Raw genomic sequence first — 11,442 nt, forward strand, 5'->3', positions numbered from 1 at the left:
TACATTGCATCGAGTTCGAATCCTTCACTCGACTGATAAGCCTACGGGCTACCTTTTATATATGAGTTCGAGCATGCACTCACTCGACTACTAAGCTTACGGGCAACTTCGACCATTATGCCTACGGGCTACATTGCATCGAGTTCAAATCATTCACTCGACTGATAAGCCTACGGGCTACCTTTTATTTTCGAGTTCAATCATGCACTCACTCGACCACTAAGCCTACGGGCAACCTCAACCATTATGCCTACGAGCTACATTGCATCGAGTTCGAATCCTTCACTCGACTGATAAGCCTACGGGCTACCTTTTATTTCCGAGTTCGAGCATGCACTCACTCGACCACTAAGCCTACGAGCAACCTCGACCATTATGCCTACGGGCTATATTGCATCGAGTTCGAATCATTCACTCGACTGATAAGCCTATGGGCTACATTTTATTTCCGAGTTCGAGCATACACTCACTCGACTACTAAGCCTACGGGCAACTTCGACCATTATGCCTACGGGCTACATTGCATCGAGTTTGAATCGTTCACTCGACTGATAAGCCTACAAGCTACTTTTATTTCGAGTTCGAGCAAGCACTCACTTGACCATCACGCCCACATGCTACATTATTTCACTCGATAATTACCCCTACGGATTATATTTCTTCAAGTTCGAATCATTAAACTCAACTTTAATTGAATTGTAAGGCACACATAAAGTCTTCGCAAATCGGCCAAAGTTGTCTATATACAAAATTTTTTACATGGTTAATTACAAACAAAAAATTATGAACTAAGCTTCCTAATCATCCTCAGGGGCGCTTGCTTCTCTGTCAGGCTCTCCCCCATCCTCAGATCCACTCTTTTTACAGTCATCATCATCATCATCGCCATCAGAAGCCAAAGCTTCAGCTTTAACTTCGAGCTCTTTAGACTTTTTTATTTCTTTAGTAAGGTCGAAGCCACGAGCATGTATCTCCTCGAGGGTCTCCCTCTGAGACCTACATTTAGCAAGTTCAACAATTCAATGTGCTCGGGTGTCGGCAGTGTTAGCCGCCTCTAGTGCCTCCATCTGAGTAGCCTCGGCATCAGCCCGATACACGGCAATTGACTTATCCTCCAAGATTTTTGACAACTCAACCTCGGCCTTGGCTTCAGCAAGCTGGGATTCAAGCTCCTCGATCCTTTTTTCCTGAGCCGAACCCTTTTGCTTAACGTTTCAAAGCTGAACATCGACCGATAACAAGTTGGTCAAAATGGTCTCTTTTTTCGTAGCCAGGTGATCGATAGTTTCCTTCCACCGATTACATTCAGCTTTGATTTGATCGACTTCTTCCCGAAGTGACCCGATCTTTTCAACCTTTTGCTGCAGCTGAGACAACGAAGGGTTAACTTCCACAGTCGAGTCAAACCCATACTTTAACAGAACGAGGCTCACCTGCTTGTCAAGTTCGGCCTCTTCTTCACGAGCCTTAGCCAAATCTGCTTGGAGGTCCTTTATAGCCTCGTCCTTTTGGCTGCAAAGAAGCCGCAAGGCGTCTCTCTCCCCCGAAACCTTCTGAAGCTCGGCATCACACTGGATAAGGTCAAACCAAAATCTACTAATGGCCTGCACAGTAGTGGAAAGAATACGAGTCAAATTCGGAAAAGAACAAAGAATCCAAGTATAGTAAAATCATTACCTGAGTAATGAAATGTTGGGCCTCTTCCAGTAGAAGAGAAGCGTCTCCAATGTCAGAAGCATCACTGACTCCGGTAAAGCAATCCCGAAAGGGATCCCCTGCACTAGAGCCTCCGCCCATATCGGGGGTCTTCAATTCTCGAGCTTCCTTTAACGCTTCCTTAGAAAAGTGGGAAGAGAAGGAGAATAACCCACTGTCATAGTCCCAAGAGAATCACTCGGGGCATCCCGATCACGACTCGGTACAGCTACCATCGGTTCAGGAGCTTCGGTGACCTCGATAATTCTCGCAGATCGGGTCACCAAAGCCGAGGCACCTCTTTACTCTTCATCTTCTTCTTCTTCTTCTTCATCATCATCATCATCATCATCTTCTTCTTCTTCTTCTTCTTCTTCTTCTCTCAGTCGTTGGAATGCGTCAATCGAAAGGGCAATTGCCTTCCTCCTCACCCTTTGAGTTTTGGGCTTGGGGCCATCTGACCGAGAGGCAACTTTGCGCTTCTTGTCTTTCCCCGGTCTCGGGACCGGGGACTTGGTTCCTTATTCACCGCTCGAAGGCCTCAAAGCGGCGTCCTTGGTTACGCCTGCATGAAAGGAAATCGGTAACGAGTGGAGCACAAAGAACACTTCGAAGGAAATGAGAAGTAAAACCTTACCATGGTTTTTGGCTTCCTATCTGCCTTTAGCTAAATCACGCCAAGCGCGTTCGGCATAAGAGAAAGTCGAGACTAACTTTCGAACCCAATCATCGAGGTCAGGCACCGCTTGTGGCATCCAAGCGGCAGCTGTATATCGGGGAGAGACATCAGAAAAAATCGGGAAAGGATACAAAAGGCAACGTCTTATGAGAACAACTTACGGTCAAAATTCCATTCCTCGGGGAAAGACATCTTCTCTTCCGGAATAAGGTCACGGGTCCTCACCCGAATGTAACACCCCATACAACCCCGATCCTTGTCTTCATCGATGCTCGACATCAAAGCCTTCAATGTCCGACAATGAAGTCTATTTAATCCTCGAAAGATTTGAGGCCGATATAACCGTATGAGGTGATTCAGGGAAAAATCCAGTCCCCAGCTTTGGTGGAGAAGAAGCGACGTAGGATTACTATACGCCATAGAGAAGGATGAATCTGACCAAGGGTGACCTGATATCTCTTGCAAAAATCAATGATCACCGGGTCAACCGGACCCAATGTGAAGGGTAAGTGTAAACACTTAAAAACCCCTTCACATGGGTGACGATGCTCTCTTCGGGGGATGGAATTTGCAACACTACCTCGGAACCCCAGTTGCAGTCTTTTCTAATGGCCTCGAGATGACCCTCTGTTATAGAGCACATATACATCGAAACGTGCTCGCATCGACCCGGGACGGATGAAGGATTCTCAATCTTAAAATCAATCTTTAGAGTACACGGGCCGAGAATGTAGTCATAGGTGGACGGCTCCACCGGCGCCTTGTCGCCGGACGGCCGTGAAGAAGAAGCTTTCTCCTTCTGAGGTACAGTTTTCGAAGTCTTGGCCATTGATATGGGAGGAAAAAAGACAAAGGAAAGTGAAAAATTGACGACACCAAAGCTCTGGTAGCAACAAGAAAGGTAGAAAAGATGGAAAAATTTGGGGGAGTGAATGCGTGAAAGAAGTAAATAATAGGTGGAAGAGCTATTTATAGGCTCGCATCATGACGGTTCAATATCACAGGTGGCCAACCTCCATCTGACAAGCATTAAATACCTTGAAAGGCTGAATTGATTGGACAACTATCACATAAGTCGTATTCGATCCCTGTGAAAACGTCGGCTTATGACCCGATCGAATCACCAAAAATCATATCAATTCGACCGCATCCTTCGTGAGAAACGAGGGGACTATCTGTATACGGTCGAAATAGATTTCGGCCTTCCTACGTTCGATCGAGTTCAAGTGTTAAAAAGTTGGAATGAGATTTTGGGAGTAAACTCCGAAGTCGGTACTAACGAGCCTCGATCCCAAAGGTCGCTCAAGGAGTCGGCTTGATAACCCTATCGAGCCCGTGATCGAATCAATCCGCAAGGAACTGCTTCGAGGTTAGAAATGCACGACGCCCATCTCGAAGGTTGAACTCGAGCCAAAGGGCCCGACCCAGTAACGAGTTCGAGCCAGTATCGAGCTCACAGACAAGAGCCGTTGCAACCACACCAAGAGAGAGAATCTTGGCGGGAATCAAGGAAGAAACAAGTCATCATGGGCCTTCCACTGTATGCTTTATTTTATTATTTTTTGTAATGACCCTCTTCTATAAAAGGGAAAATCCTTGTAAGCTATGAGGCAGAGAAGAAAAAACACACTGTAACAAAAACAACCACTTCTCATATTGACAGATATCCCTTTATGCTTGTTTTACTTTATCTTATTCATTCTTGTTGCCCACTATTTGTATTCTCATAGTCAAGAATACACATATCTCTATTTCTATACACGATTTATATCGAATTATATCGCATATCCTTAGAACCATACACAAAATCTAACATTTTTTGATTTTTCCGGTAAACAATATATACAAATTTAATAATTATATATATACTTTAGGAATTAAATGAGTAACCTTTTATTTTATGAATAAATTATTTCCCATCTTTATTCTCTTTCCCTCCTGCTCTCTCTCTCTCCTGATCTCTCTCTACGTCTCTCTCTATCTCTCAATCCCTAATTTTAGTAATGTATAGCAAAGGAAAAGAGAGTAGTAAAAAGCTTTGAAGCTTTGAATTCGAATTTGAGTTATAAAAAACCATTATTTGTTTGGATTGAGTGTTGTTGCTAGGGGAAGAAGGATCCATGAAAAAGCATATTAGGATCACACCATAACCCTATTTGTCGTCTTTTCTTGAACACAGACAAGCAAATATAAAAATGTGTATTAGCACTTTAGTTAGATACTTATAAGGGGAAGCAGAAAGAATAACGGTAAATAATTACCATCGTGTTTAAACCAATTTAATTCAATTTATTATGATTAATTTATATAATAAATTGAAGATATATATTACTTAGTTATGATTAAGTGACAAATTGAAGGAAAAGAGAGCAGCAAATCCACCATTGATAGCCATTAAAAATCTTTGAAGCTTTGAATTCGAATTTAGATTTTCAAAAATCATTATTTGTTTGGATTGAGTGTTGTTGCAAATAATTGGGAATATTGTTTGGAGTTTATATCTCAATTTTGAGGGTGTTTTGGTGAATATTAGACTTGATTTTGGCTGAATTTGATTAAAACTCGAAGAAGAAGACATGACATACATTATACTTATGAAATTGTAGTAAAGTTGTAGTAAAATTATAGAAAAATTGTATTATGTTGTTTATATATATATATTTTATTTAAATATTGTATTAAAAGTTGAACAATATTTGTATAAAAATTATATTTAAGTTGTATGATATTGTAGTTGTATATAACTCGATAGAAATAATGTATGAAAGTTATAGATAAATTGTATAATATATAATTAGTTGTATGAAATTTATTTTTACTATGTATAAATCAGATACAAAATATACAAAAGGCATATTGTATAAAATTTGTATAAAAATTGTATTTAATTGGTATGATATTGTAGTTGTATATAATTGGGTAGAAATAATGTATGAAAGTTGTAGATAAGTTGTATACTATATAATTAGTTGTATGAAATTTGTTTTTACTATGTATAAATCAGATACAAAATATACAAAAGACATATTGTATAAAATTTGTATAAAATTTATATTTAAGTTGTATGATATTGTAGTTGTATTTAATTAAGTAGAAATAATGTATGGAAGTTGTAGATAAGTTGTACAATATATAATTATTATGTATATATTATACTTTTATACTTTTATTTTTTCCATTAACTTCAACCAAATATTGTCCAAATGCCTAGTAATATGTATTTCAGGTGTTGGATGGGCAGAAGGTGGTTCTATCGAGGGCCAAAGAATTGGGTTTTCCATTCAAATACTGATATATCAAAGACGCTCTGAAAGCAATCATGTCACGACACATGAGACACAATTGAATTCGAATTTTCAATCTTTTCAATATCCCTCTAGTGAAGAACGCAAATATTGACAGTCTACGAAAGCTATGACTCCTAAAAGATGTTACTACATTCATAGTAGACTCCACACTGTTAGTCGGAAACATAAATCCAAACGCAAGAAGCGCTACTGATCCAAAGAGACCAATTAGCTCATAGGCCATCACAAAACCCCCAAAAGAAACAAACCACCTTAACAACATAAAAAATCCACTTCTACTACGCTTCGAGGCATTACCTTTCTTCTGTCTCCTAAGAAGAACCCTGAAAAATCATTTCCCCAATATCATCAAGGGTTCCGACGAAAACTCTAGGGCGAATTCATAGTGGAAGTTGCAGATTAGGCACAATTGAATTCGAATTTTCAACTCAATCTGAAATATAAGTTCAACCTGGAGAGAAGAGGGGAGAGATGAGAGAAAAAAGGAAAATGGTGTAACTAAATCCCTTAATTGAAGGCACAAATAATGGATTGGGAGCCTTTTAAGGTGTATTGTATATATTTTATAACTAAAATATGTTTAGATAGGGTAAATACCCAAACATAGACATGTTTCGTAATAAGGTTTCAAATAGTGTATATGAATGGAAAAAATCCCATAATAGAAAGGAATAGTTTATGCAAAATAACTTAAACTAATTATCATTCTTTATCCATTTGAAAACTAGTTACAATATATACCTACCCAATTAAAACTAATTACCCAACCCGCCTATCCATCCCACTTTTCTTACCCATTTGGCTTAACATAGCTTGATTTGGCTTGGCTTGACTTGATTTTAGTAGCTTAGTTGACTTTGTTTGGTTGGAAGGGTTGGGCATTAAAAAAATGGGTAGGGGAAAACTTTATGGGTAGGGATGGGTAAAAAGTTTGTGGTGGATGGGTATTTGCAAAAGATCCCCAGTAGAAAGGGCAGGGGCGGCTCAACAACGCAGGTGGCCTAAATAGTGGCCAATCAAAAGATTCAATAAGAGTCTTTGTTAACGGGCTTTGCAAGGGTATTCAAAGTTTATTTTTTATTATTATTAATAATAAGTAATATTCTATACAAAATATAATTTTCGGTGAAAGGATTCAGTTGACCATCCTTGGCCATATATAGCTTTGTCGCTGGGCCTAAAGCCAAACTTTGACGAGATGCCTTAAGTTTTTCCTTGCTTACAAAAATGTATATATTTTTATTTGAAGAATATTTTTCAATTTTTTGAGATGCATAGTTTGCAGTAACTATTGGCATACATAATATATTGTATATGATTAAAACCGGGCCCATCCGATTTTACTATTTGACCGAGACCGGGAGATTGCATCGAAGGACGGCCTCGTAACGGAACAGACTAAATCACTAGGACAAGGTATCGAGTTTAGAACCGAGGTACCTGTCGAGACCGAGGCTAGTAGCGATCGAAGCCAAATGAGACAGACATCGAGCAAGATCGAAGATAACATAATAATAGAAAGACGAGATATCCGTGACTGGCCAAGGATCACAGCTTAAATCTCGGTGACTGGTCGAGGATCATTGCGTAAATTTTGGAACAGATCAAATCAGAAACGATTAATTAGCTAATCATGGGATTTCCTTCTGTAATTAGAATTATACCATAAGTGGAATTCTTCTACTATATAAATGGGGTTCTAATCATTTGTAGGACAATGCTGACAGATATAAAAAGCAATATAATTCTCTTTCTCGTTTATACTATTATTCATCAACTCATTATACTTTAATTGTTATGGCATCAACTAGTTCGAGGGTATCTAAACTTAAGGGTTGAGTTCCATTCTAACACCGGTTTGCTTAACTTTATTGTTAATTTCTATTACCCATCCTCACATTTATCAATTGGTATTAGGTGAAATAACGTGTCCTTAGAACCATACTATACGTTTAATTATTATCTAATTTTAAGGGTAAACAGTTTGGCGCCCACCGTGGGGATAAGGTTAATAGTGATTGCTTAACACCGATTCGGATAACACACACTACTTTACACTTGTTCTCGTAAGAATCTTTGTTTTCAGGATAAACATGTCAAACTCACAAGCAGCGCCTACACATGGTGACAATGGACTCGGATTTCACGGGAAAAATGACAATATAGACGCCCCAGGGATCGAGGTGCCTCAGGCTGACCTCGAGGGAGCACCAATTGCAAATCCCGTCAATATCAGTTCACACATCGCCTTAAATGCAAATTTGGGCGTTGATCCCGAAGGTAGCATACGCAGGGAAGTTCGATCAGGTGGTCGAGGTACGCAGGGCAGAGAAGATGGTGGAGGTAGCCTCTAATTGATATTCGAAATATTACAGGATCATCAAACCGCTATATCACAACTACAAAATCAGCACCGAGCACCGAGTAGGATCGAACCAGAAGTCGTCCAAAGGACTGAGCCTGAGCCTAAGCCGGAAAGGTCGAACGCCAACGAATCGGGGACTAACCCTGCCATTATGAAAATGCTCGAGGAGCTCACTAAACAGATTTAGTCGGGAGAAAAGAAAATCGAGGCAAATGACAAGAAAGTAGAGACATAAAACTCCCGGGTTGACCAAAAACCAGGGGCTCCGCCGATTCTAAAGGGTATGGATTCAAAGAAATTCATACAGAAGCCTTTCCCTCCAAGTCCTGCTCCGAAACCCATTCCGAAGAAATTCTAAATGCCAGAAATTCCTAAGTACAATGGGACCAACGACCCTAATGAGCATGTCACTTCTTATACATACGCAATAAAAGGGAATGACTTGGAAGACGATGAGATTGAATATGTTATACTGAAGAAATTTGGAGAAACCTTGTCGAAAGGAGAAATGATATGGTACCACAATTTGCCGCCTAATTCCATCGATTCATTTGCCATACTTGCAGACTCCTTCGTAAAGGCACATGCCGGAGCAATAAAGGTTGCGACTAGGAAATCAGACCTCTTCAAGGTGAAACAAAAAGACAACGAAATATTGAGGGAATTCATATCTCGGTTCCAGATGGAACACATAGAACTACCACCGGTCACAGACGATTGGGCTGTTCAAGCCTTTCCTCAAGGTTTGAACGAACGAAGTTCGGTGGCATCACGACAGCTAAAGCAGAATTTAATTGAATATCCAGCGGTAACCTGGGCCGATGTACATAATCGGTACCAATCAAAGATCAGGGTCGAGGATGATAAATTGGGGACCCCTTCCGGTTCCGCTTATCCAAACAGGCCCGTTGTCAGAACTCAAAGGGATATCGACAGAGAACCCCGGTCGAGCAGAGATCGCTATAAACCATACAATGCAGATCGTAGAAACAGTGTCCCAGGACGCAATCCCATCCGAAATGATCAAAGGAACGATCGAAGACAGAGCTCTCGAAGGCTCATGAGAAAAAGTGGCTTCGATAAACATGCCAATCCCACAGAAGCACCACGATTATCAGAATACAACTTTAGCATCGACGTATCAGGTATTGGGTCATCCATTGGAAGAATCAAAGATACTAGATGGCCCAGACCCCTACAAACTGATCCATCCCAAAGGAACCCCAATCAAATATGTAAATACCATGGTACACATGGTCATAAAACCGAAGACTACAGACAACTAATGGAGGAGGTGGCCCGTCTATTCAACGTGGGTCACCTTCGAGAATTCTTGAGCGACCGAGCAAAAACCCATTTCAGAGACAAGGATGCAAATAGGAAAAACGAGCAGGAAAAACCACATCACGTGATTCACATGATCATTGGTGGGGTCGATATTCCATAAAGGCCCGTGTTCAAACACACTAAAGTATCAATCACCAGGGAAGCACAAACTCGAGACTATGTGCCAAAAGGCACTTTATCATTCAATGATGAGGAAGCAGAAGAGTTCTCACAACCCTACAATGATGCTTTGGTAATCTCTATGCTTATGAATAAAATTCAGGTTAAACGTGTTTTAATTGATCCAGGAAGCTCAGCCACTATTATTCGATCGAGGGTCGTGGAGCAGCTCAGCCTACAAGATCAGATCTATCACGACCCAAACCGATGGGCCACGACGGGCACCCGGTACCTTACTCAACCGAGTACCAACATAACGTATCTTTTCGTATCATACTATAACAGGAAAATGAGACGGAAAAGCTACCGTGAGATAACTAGAATAAAACATGTAATACCAACTTAGACATAAGACATACGATCTATAAGACGAAAATGATCACTCGTACACTGAACATAGGCCGATAAGGCCATACAATCTTTCATATACATGACATCTGTCTACAATCCTCTAAGAATACATAATTGTCATAAAGTTTGGGACAGAGCCCCGCCATACCAATCAATACATGTCCTAATCAAACTGGCCAAATAGCAACTCCGGAGCAAATGGAGCGCACCAACACCTTCCGCTGAGCTGATAGCTTACTTAGAGGGCTCTCAACATGTCTATCGGACCTACGGGCATGAAACACAGCGTCCCCAGGTAAAAGGGACGTCCGTACAAATAATGCACTGAGTATGTAAGGAATGAAAATCAGTAAATAAAAGACATGAGAGAAACATTGAGTAAAAGACTCGACATGTAAGTCTGAATAGCTCTGTGAATCATTGAATCATTTAATATTATAATATTATGCACATGCATATAAATGTCATACCATGCATGGGTATATGCGTTCATAACATCATCAAACCTCTGAGGGCATCCCGTCATATTATTTCGGCCACTGTGGGAAAATCATCAACGTATACCAGCTGATAAGGTGGTGGTGCGTATATAACGCCGTAACCTTTTCCCATATCCTATATACATATATATATATATACATATATACGCGTATATAAAGCCATCTGGTCATGGGTTAATATGAATGCACTGCATGAGAAGTACGTCAATAAAACTTCTCGGAACGTTATAAGACCATTATGCCTCTGATTAATATCATGAAATAAACTTTATCAACTTACGTATTTTCTGAGACCCATGAACATATGATAGAATAATAAGACATATGGGGAATTAAAAATATAGACACCCTTAGTATTTTTATGAATAGAGTCATTTATGAAAGTTGCGTATTTTCCTTGTTTCATTTGTATCAGTTGGATCATGCCAAAAGAAAAGAAGGGATAGCATTAACATACCTAAGCCGATTCTCTTGACAATCCCTCTAACATACGTCTATAACGGTGGATCGAAGTAGGGAAAAATTCGTATGATATTCTTGAGTAAGATCGCACCGTACTCCCTTAGAATCTCAAAATCCCATTGCCATAACATTACGTAGTCTCGTATAACGTTTGTAGCAAAATTCACGTTGCTAACATTTTTGAATGAGTTTCTATAGTATTAAATAGTATTTCTATGAAATTCTTAAAGCAATAATGTTGCCATTGCAAAATTTATCCTTGCTGAATATTTTTCTTAAGAGATGAACAATTGATAACGTTGCTATTGCAAAGTTTATCCTTGCTGCAGCTTTCCATTATTACCTTGTAGACAAAGTGAATTAGAGAAGTATTATATCCTTAGGTGTGGACCCCACTTTGATAAGATGACTAAGCCAAGAGCTCCTCCAAAATGTGCCACCTTGTCTTGTGAGTTAAAGACTCATTATCATGGCCTCTTTGGCCAGCCACGTTTGGGGGGGGGGTGTTTAAATTTATCAAGTTTATCCAAAATAATTCATCCCTTTCCTTAATTAGTTTATTAATCCCCCACTAAT

Source organism: Nicotiana tabacum, chromosome 4 (assembly GCF_000715075.1).
Source record: "Nicotiana tabacum cultivar K326 chromosome 4, ASM71507v2, whole genome shotgun sequence".
In the NCBI taxonomy this organism is placed as follows: domain Eukaryota; kingdom Viridiplantae; phylum Streptophyta; class Magnoliopsida; order Solanales; family Solanaceae; genus Nicotiana; species Nicotiana tabacum.